This window comes from Pinus tabuliformis, chromosome 4_2, assembly GCF_031772625.1.
Source record: "Pinus tabuliformis cultivar Carrire ecotype Pingquan chromosome 4_2, CPIR1, whole genome shotgun sequence".
In the NCBI taxonomy this organism is placed as follows: Eukaryota; Viridiplantae; Streptophyta; class Pinopsida; order Pinales; family Pinaceae; genus Pinus; species Pinus tabuliformis.
This window is the reverse complement of record NC_142304.1, coordinates 188,931,547-188,938,543: the sequence shown is the minus strand read 5'-3', so window position 1 is coordinate 188,938,543 and position 6,997 is coordinate 188,931,547. Positions and strand designations below refer to the sequence as shown.

At 34.6% G+C, this 6,997-nt stretch overlaps 1 pseudogene across 1 annotated transcript; it reads right to left on the bottom strand.

Moving 5' to 3' along the window:
• Positions 1 to 1,748: 1,748 nt before the first annotated feature.
• On the bottom strand, positions 1,749 to 3,881 carry LOC149168776 (monooxygenase 2-like; annotated as a pseudogene). Its single transcript, XR_016259343.1, has 6 exons — positions 3,691 to 3,881; positions 3,395 to 3,541; positions 3,242 to 3,307; positions 2,966 to 3,137; positions 2,652 to 2,883; positions 1,749 to 2,535 (listed from the first exon to the last, which is right to left on the bottom strand). The product of XR_016259343.1 is annotated as a monooxygenase 2-like (transcript).
• Positions 3,882 to 6,997: the final 3,116 nt, after the last annotated feature.

Below are 6,997 nucleotides of genomic sequence, written 5' to 3'. Positions count from 1 at the left end.
CTATTATTACTTTTCAGTCATATAAAAAAAATAGTCTAGATGGAGCCATCTAGCTCAAAATAAAAGACCCATAGTGCTATAACTTCTACCCAAGTATTTGTTCCCGAACAACAATTCCACCTAAATTAAAGATGTATTCATATATGAGCAAAACATATATACATTTGAAAAAACAAGGAACAAAATTCTTAATCATGGAGATTCGCCTCACTTAGCTACAGAGATTTTTAATCTAAAAATAGGCTTTGCTACAATACCATAACCCAATATCATGATTTATAAATATCACCTTTCCCAAAAATCCATAACTCATTTCATAAGATATTTTTTTAACTAATTAATTTAATTAAAAAGAATAGAAATTAAAATTATAAAAACTATATTATAAAATAAACATGTAAACTTACTAAACTTAAAAGGATGTATTCTTATCATTATTAAAAGAAAAATTACCTTTTTAAGAGAGTGAAAAAATTACCATTTACACAACACAATTTTCTCAACACTACTCTAAATAATCAAATACAACAAATTTTCGTCAACTACATCATGAACCAATTTAACTAAATATTTTAGTTAAACTAAATATTTTATATTATTATTGAATATATCATTTTTGGGCCCAGAGAGGCTCTCTATAGACTAGTATGGGGTAGATCTCACATAAACGTGTAAATGTAAATGTAAACATAAACATAAACGTTTAACATGTAATGTTTAACATTTAACATTTTTAATCTAATGTCGGCCTTATTTAGAAATCAATCTGATTATTATTATGTATAAACACAATATACATTTAAAATATAAAGAGGTTTATGAACACTAAAAAAATAGGTATAGTAAATAAATAAAAATATAAATACACTCGAGGTATGGTAGATAATTAAAACCTCTTTTATACTTACTCCAATATATGGTAAATAAATAGAAATAGAAATAAATTAGAGGTATGGTAAATAAATAAAACCTTTTTATATTTAGTCCATAAACCTCTTTATATTTACGAAGACTCAAGATAGAGGTTTTATTTAGGTGAAGCCTATGGGCCAAATACCATTTTAATACTATGGGCTAAATACCATGGGCCAAATACCATATTTATAAAAGTGGTATGGTAAATTAATAAAAATATAAATAAACGAGAGATATGGTAAATAAATAAAACATTTTTTTATATATACTCCATAATTCACTTTATATTTACCAACACTCAAAAAGAGGTTTTATTTAGGAGAAGCCTATGGACCAAATTATTATTAATACCATGCAAAAAAAATATTATTAACCTTAATTTAATTAACCTATAATATTAATAAAAATAAAAATAAAGGCGGTAAATGGTATTGAGAATGTTGCATATTTACCAACACTCAAAAAGAGGTTTTATTTAGGTGAAGCCTATGGGCCAAATTATTATTAATACAATGCAAAAAAAAACATTATTAACCCTAATATTAATAATAATAAAAAGAATCTACTAGTGGCACAAGAGATCAAATTTTTTTTCACTCAAATATCTTAATATACAAACTAGCATAAAGTGAAAAAAGATTTGATGTCTCTATTAGAATAATTTCAAACTCTTGGAAGCATATTACATCTAGAATATAAAAACTTAATTATTAATATTTATTATTTTAACTATTTTTAAATAAATTTTTACCAAAAATTACTCCAAATCAAATAACCCCAACGAAACTTAGCCTGCCAAGCATGTCAACAGATTTTTGGAAAGGGAGTTGGTCTGGAACGAATTATTTTATATTCAATCTGAAAGCACCATGTACCATTGATATAGCATTGAAGAACGGAGCAAATTTCGACAAAACTTATTCATTGGGATGACTCCATGCCTAGTTCGATACCAGGTACCAGGTCTCCCACGAACGAAGCCAACATATCATAATTTCAATGGAAAATAATTATACGTTATGAGCATGAGAGGACGACGATGATGGGAACGGTAGTTTATCAGCGTACTGGGATGGCAGAGTTCCACAGTCAGAGGTGGATGCGAGAAGTAGGGAAGATGTGACATGGAAAAGAAAGGCAACCAAATCCAATCACGAACGAATCGCAGGAAAGGGGAGTACCCGTCGAGCACAATGCCCGAAACATATGCTGCCCCAACAACGCTCAATACTCTCCATTTCCTTGCAGCCCAGTATTGCTGAAAACATTCCTCTATCATTCTTTCTTCTTCTTCTCCCCACATTATATCCTCCTCTAAGTTTATATTGGAGACTGAGACGCATTTAGCCAAAATCACAGCGTCCTCCAGCGCCGAGCAAGCGCCTTGACCCAGATCTGGGGTCATTGGGTGCAACGCGTCTCCAACAACCGTAACGCTTCCCTTGCCCTTTGCCTTCCTGTCCCACTCCCACGGCCATATCCATCTCAACTTTAGATCCGCAATACTCAACGTATCAGCGGAACTGGACTTTATTAACTCTCCAATGGGTTCTGGAAAATCTCTCACCGCCTGTAACATCGCGCGTCTCAGGCTCTCAGAATCACGAGATACGTCGGCATCTGTAAAATTAATCCCACCTCAACTCATGTCAGCACTACCGGATCATAAAAGTAAAGACCTGCACAATACATAAATTTTATTGATGTGACTGTGGGAATCCTATATGAAAAGGTACCTTGTGGTTGTGATTTCCTGGTTATAAACCAGTACAATTGTTTGTCTGTGCAGGGAATGATTCCTGCCCTCACCCCTTCACCCCATATTTGTACCATCCTTTTCTCTGTTGCATGATAACGCTGAGGACACTTTGCCATCCCTCTCATGGCAACACGTCCTAAGGGCTTCGCGGCTTCTAAACCCATCCACTCTGCAACTGCCGAGTGCACGCCATCACAACCAATTACGATCTGATCATCATAAACGTCACATCAGTTTTAAGAGATTTAGAAATCATCAACACAAGATGGTGGGTATATAAATTGTATATACCTTTGCTGTGATGGATGTTCCATCTGCCAGCTCTAGAGTTGTGAAAGGAGAGCCAGCCTTTTTATGTATGGAAAAAAGTTTAGAGTTAAATCTGATACTCCCATCAGGCAATGCTTTAGCTAGTGTTTCCAGCAGCACTTGTCTTTCTATGCACCGAGATTCCATGCGTCCCCTGAACTTGATCAATAGAAATTTTATTGAAAATGAACATTGTTTGCAAAATATAATTTTCTCATTCCATGTTTCGAATGAGTATAACTAAACACAATCGATTACCCTGTGGGTTCTTTTATGAACTGAACATCTTTCTGGACGCCAGAAGACTTTGAGCACCCCCGTATCCTGCATGACCATGACCACTAGCAAAGTGAAACTCCATTTTTTATTTCATGACTGATGAAAATAATTTTGGCAATATTGCTTACTTACCCTTCAAGCTGACAATAATTTGGACGAAGGGTATCTGCTACACCAAGAGCGTCAAGAGCTCTCCAACCATTGGCCCATATAGTCAACGCAGCCCCCGTAGTTCGAAGAGAATCAGAGCGCTCCAGCACCAGGCTCTTGAGGCCGATCCTGCATGCAGCATCCATTCCCATAATGTTAATGTTGGGTCAATACTTGTGTGTGCAGAAGCATAGCATTATTTTTCAGTTATCAAGCTGAAAAGTGACCCTATTATTTCTCAATTAGGAAGCTGAAAAATGAGATGAGACGAATCGGACCTGTGGAGGGCAATGGCTGTGGCTAACCCTGCAACGCCGCCTCCTACAATTACAATATTAGTTGCTTCAGTTCCATGAGAACTGAAGAGACTATTAGGGGTGGCCATCGTCCCACGATTTCTCTCTCCCAACTTAAAACACTCCCACTTCGATCGTGCAATCCGAAACATTAAGTCTGGTGGGGATATATATATATATATATATATAAAAAGAATCATCCTACTGTATGCATCGGAATTTGACGGACAAATTTCCCGTCACTGGGTTATCTGCTCGTCAAATACGACTACCCCTACAAAATTGGTCAAGACTGTCCACATCGTTTTGAAATTCCAACCCAGGGGCCACTTCAAAGATTCCCAACTTATCTCACGGCTGACGTTTAAATTCCATGCTCATATTATTTCGACCCACAAAGTGGCTTTCACTTATCTTATTGCTGCATTATGCCATATATTATTGCTGCATTATGTCATATATGTCGTTGTGCCGTTGCCAGGGAGGCCAATTACCTCATTGTGTATTCTCTCCACGTTATAAACGGACGTATGAGATCTCTCGCAAAGGAGTTCATATTTTATCTCTTTCTAAGTTTGCACGAGCCTATATGGATCGCAGAGTACTTCCGTAGTGAACCTTATCGCTGCATTCGATATCTCACGCATGACGTTTAGCATTTAGGCTTTTCATTTTTGCTTTTTCTAATTTTTCATAAGTTAAATTAAATATAGTTTTGGTACTTTGGATATATTTTATATAAAAATTGTATGATAAATAATGTATAACTTTTTTATTTTATTTTGTTTTGTATATGTACCTTTCACCAATGGAGGCAATATGTTATTTATCGCATTACATTCACATTATTTCGTGAAGTTTCAATTGACAAACTATAAATTTAAAATTAAAATTAATTTGATTTAGTGGATGGTGTCTTAACTCATAATTGAAAAGTAGGGGGCTTATTCATGGGCTTATTCACATTGAGGTCGTTGGGAAGGGCGATTAAAGGGGGTAATTAGGGATAATTTTAATGAATCTTTCTTTCCAATGGCTATTAATCTCTCTAGAATAGATGTATATATTCTGAATAATTTTAAATAATTTGAAAGAAAGTGAGTATGTATTTGAGGATTCCTCCCAACGAGATGTAAGGCTGTGTTCAATGATCCCTTTCAAGGTGTCCAAGAAAGTTCAATAAATGTTATGTATGCCAACATATTTAATCATTTAAAGAAAAGGAGGTGTTGCCCTAGACATGTTTTAAGTTTTGTTAATTAAGTGATGTGTAAAGTATTGATCATTTAGTCGAGGTGTTGAATCTATTAGTTAACTTTTAATCACATTCATTTTAGTTAGATATTTCCCATATTTTCCTCATCACCTAATCATTAGTAATAGTAGGGGTTATGGAGCCTACCATGTTTGATCATTAACCATAGATGGGTTGAAGGAAAAAAGTTGTGAAGGGGTTCACCACATCCCCAACATACCGAATGATATTTATATATCTCTTTGTTACTTTGTAAACTATATATATAAATATGATTGTGTAGGTTGGGGAAGTGTTGAAACCCTTCTCAAATTTGTTTCTTCACCCATCTATTGCTAATGCTCAAACATGATATGCTCCATAACCCCTACTACTACTAATGATTGGGAAGTTAGGAAAATATGGGTAATATCTAGTTTAAATGAATGTTATTAAAAGTTAATTAATCGATTCAACAACTCAACTACATGGTGTATACACATATGACACATGACCGTCTACTAGTCAAAATCATTTTTGACATTCTTAGGTCAAAACCCATTTATCAAAGGAAGTTGGCTTCCTTAATTATATTTAATTTGTAATATTTTCCTAAATATTCTCTAGAATGTAAATTTATTGTTATGAAGTTGGATGAGTGCCATTTAGTTGTTAAATAAGGGGAAATACCTATCAAAATTAAGAATATGTTGGATAGTTTGGAAAAATACATTAGGGTTGTTACTTTGTGTGAGAGTTTATGTAATAGAGTTTTCAATGTAATTGAGATTTAGAGGAGAGTGAGAGAGTTTGAGTTTTTGAGAGTGGTGAGAGTGTGAAAAGATGAAGACTACACATAACATTGTTGATTCTATAATCTCCCCTTTCATATTAATTCAATATATATATCAATTATGTGTTCCTCTATTTCCTTATTATGATCATGATTATTGAAGTATAGGCAGATTAAGTTATCTCTGTTCATTGCAAGACAAATTGAATGTTGAAAATGAACAATTACAGGTTCAAGATCGAAGTCCATATTCCAAAGCTCGATTTGTAATAAATGTTTGACTAAAATGATTCAGAATGGTTTCAAAACAGACTAGATTAATAGCTGTAATGAGAGTTTAGCGACACCAAATTTTCATTTCAAATAATTCGTCAATTGAGAGAGATGTAAACAAAATTTTGTCATGATTTGTCATCAACTATATTTAGTAAGAAATCTAGGTTGAGGAGTGTTGACAAGGTTAATCCTCTCTGTGGACAAAGATGATTCCTATAGCCCAATGAGTGGGTCTAGCAACTAAAGTGACAATCAACTAGACATCTTCGTAAGTTATAATTGAAAAGAAGAACGAAAGAGATGCCCTACCTCGTTTTGATGCTATTCCGATTTTCTTTGTTGAGTACCTCGAACTGCTTGTGTCACGGACTTGTTCCTGCGTCTCTCGGTATTTACATGCCTGCACAAGTGATCAAGAGACAGAAAAGCATGCCAGAACCAATAGAAAATCCAATAACAACCTACTTAACTGATCAAGGAATGTCAAGCCAAATAATACATGAACATATATATTTTGGGAAGATGAACCAATAGTTGTATATTATTAAGAAATAAAGGGAATCTTATAACCAAATCCTTGATGTTAAAAGGCTCTACTTGAGTGGTAATCCAAGTCCAAGCCAAGAAATCTACAAGCACTCCTCCAAGTCTAAGGAATAGCCTCTAGGTACAAGATTAGCATAAGGGTGCAAATAGACATAGACCAACCATTTGGGAATGGAAGAGGATGAATTTATAGGCTAGGAGAGGGAGTTAGGACTTCTCCAAAGATAGGATTAGGCCCACATCTCAAGGAGATAACTCACAAGGATAAAAAAAAAAGAGGTCAAGTTGGCAGAATTCAACCTCATCTATGTGAAACAACCTCCATCTCGCTGCTCTAGAAGATTTTAGATCACAAAGCTTCTCATCTTCTTTGGGAAAATTACCTTTTTGGCATCATTGCGGATATGCAAGGGAACATAGTGATGCCATCACTGGTCAAG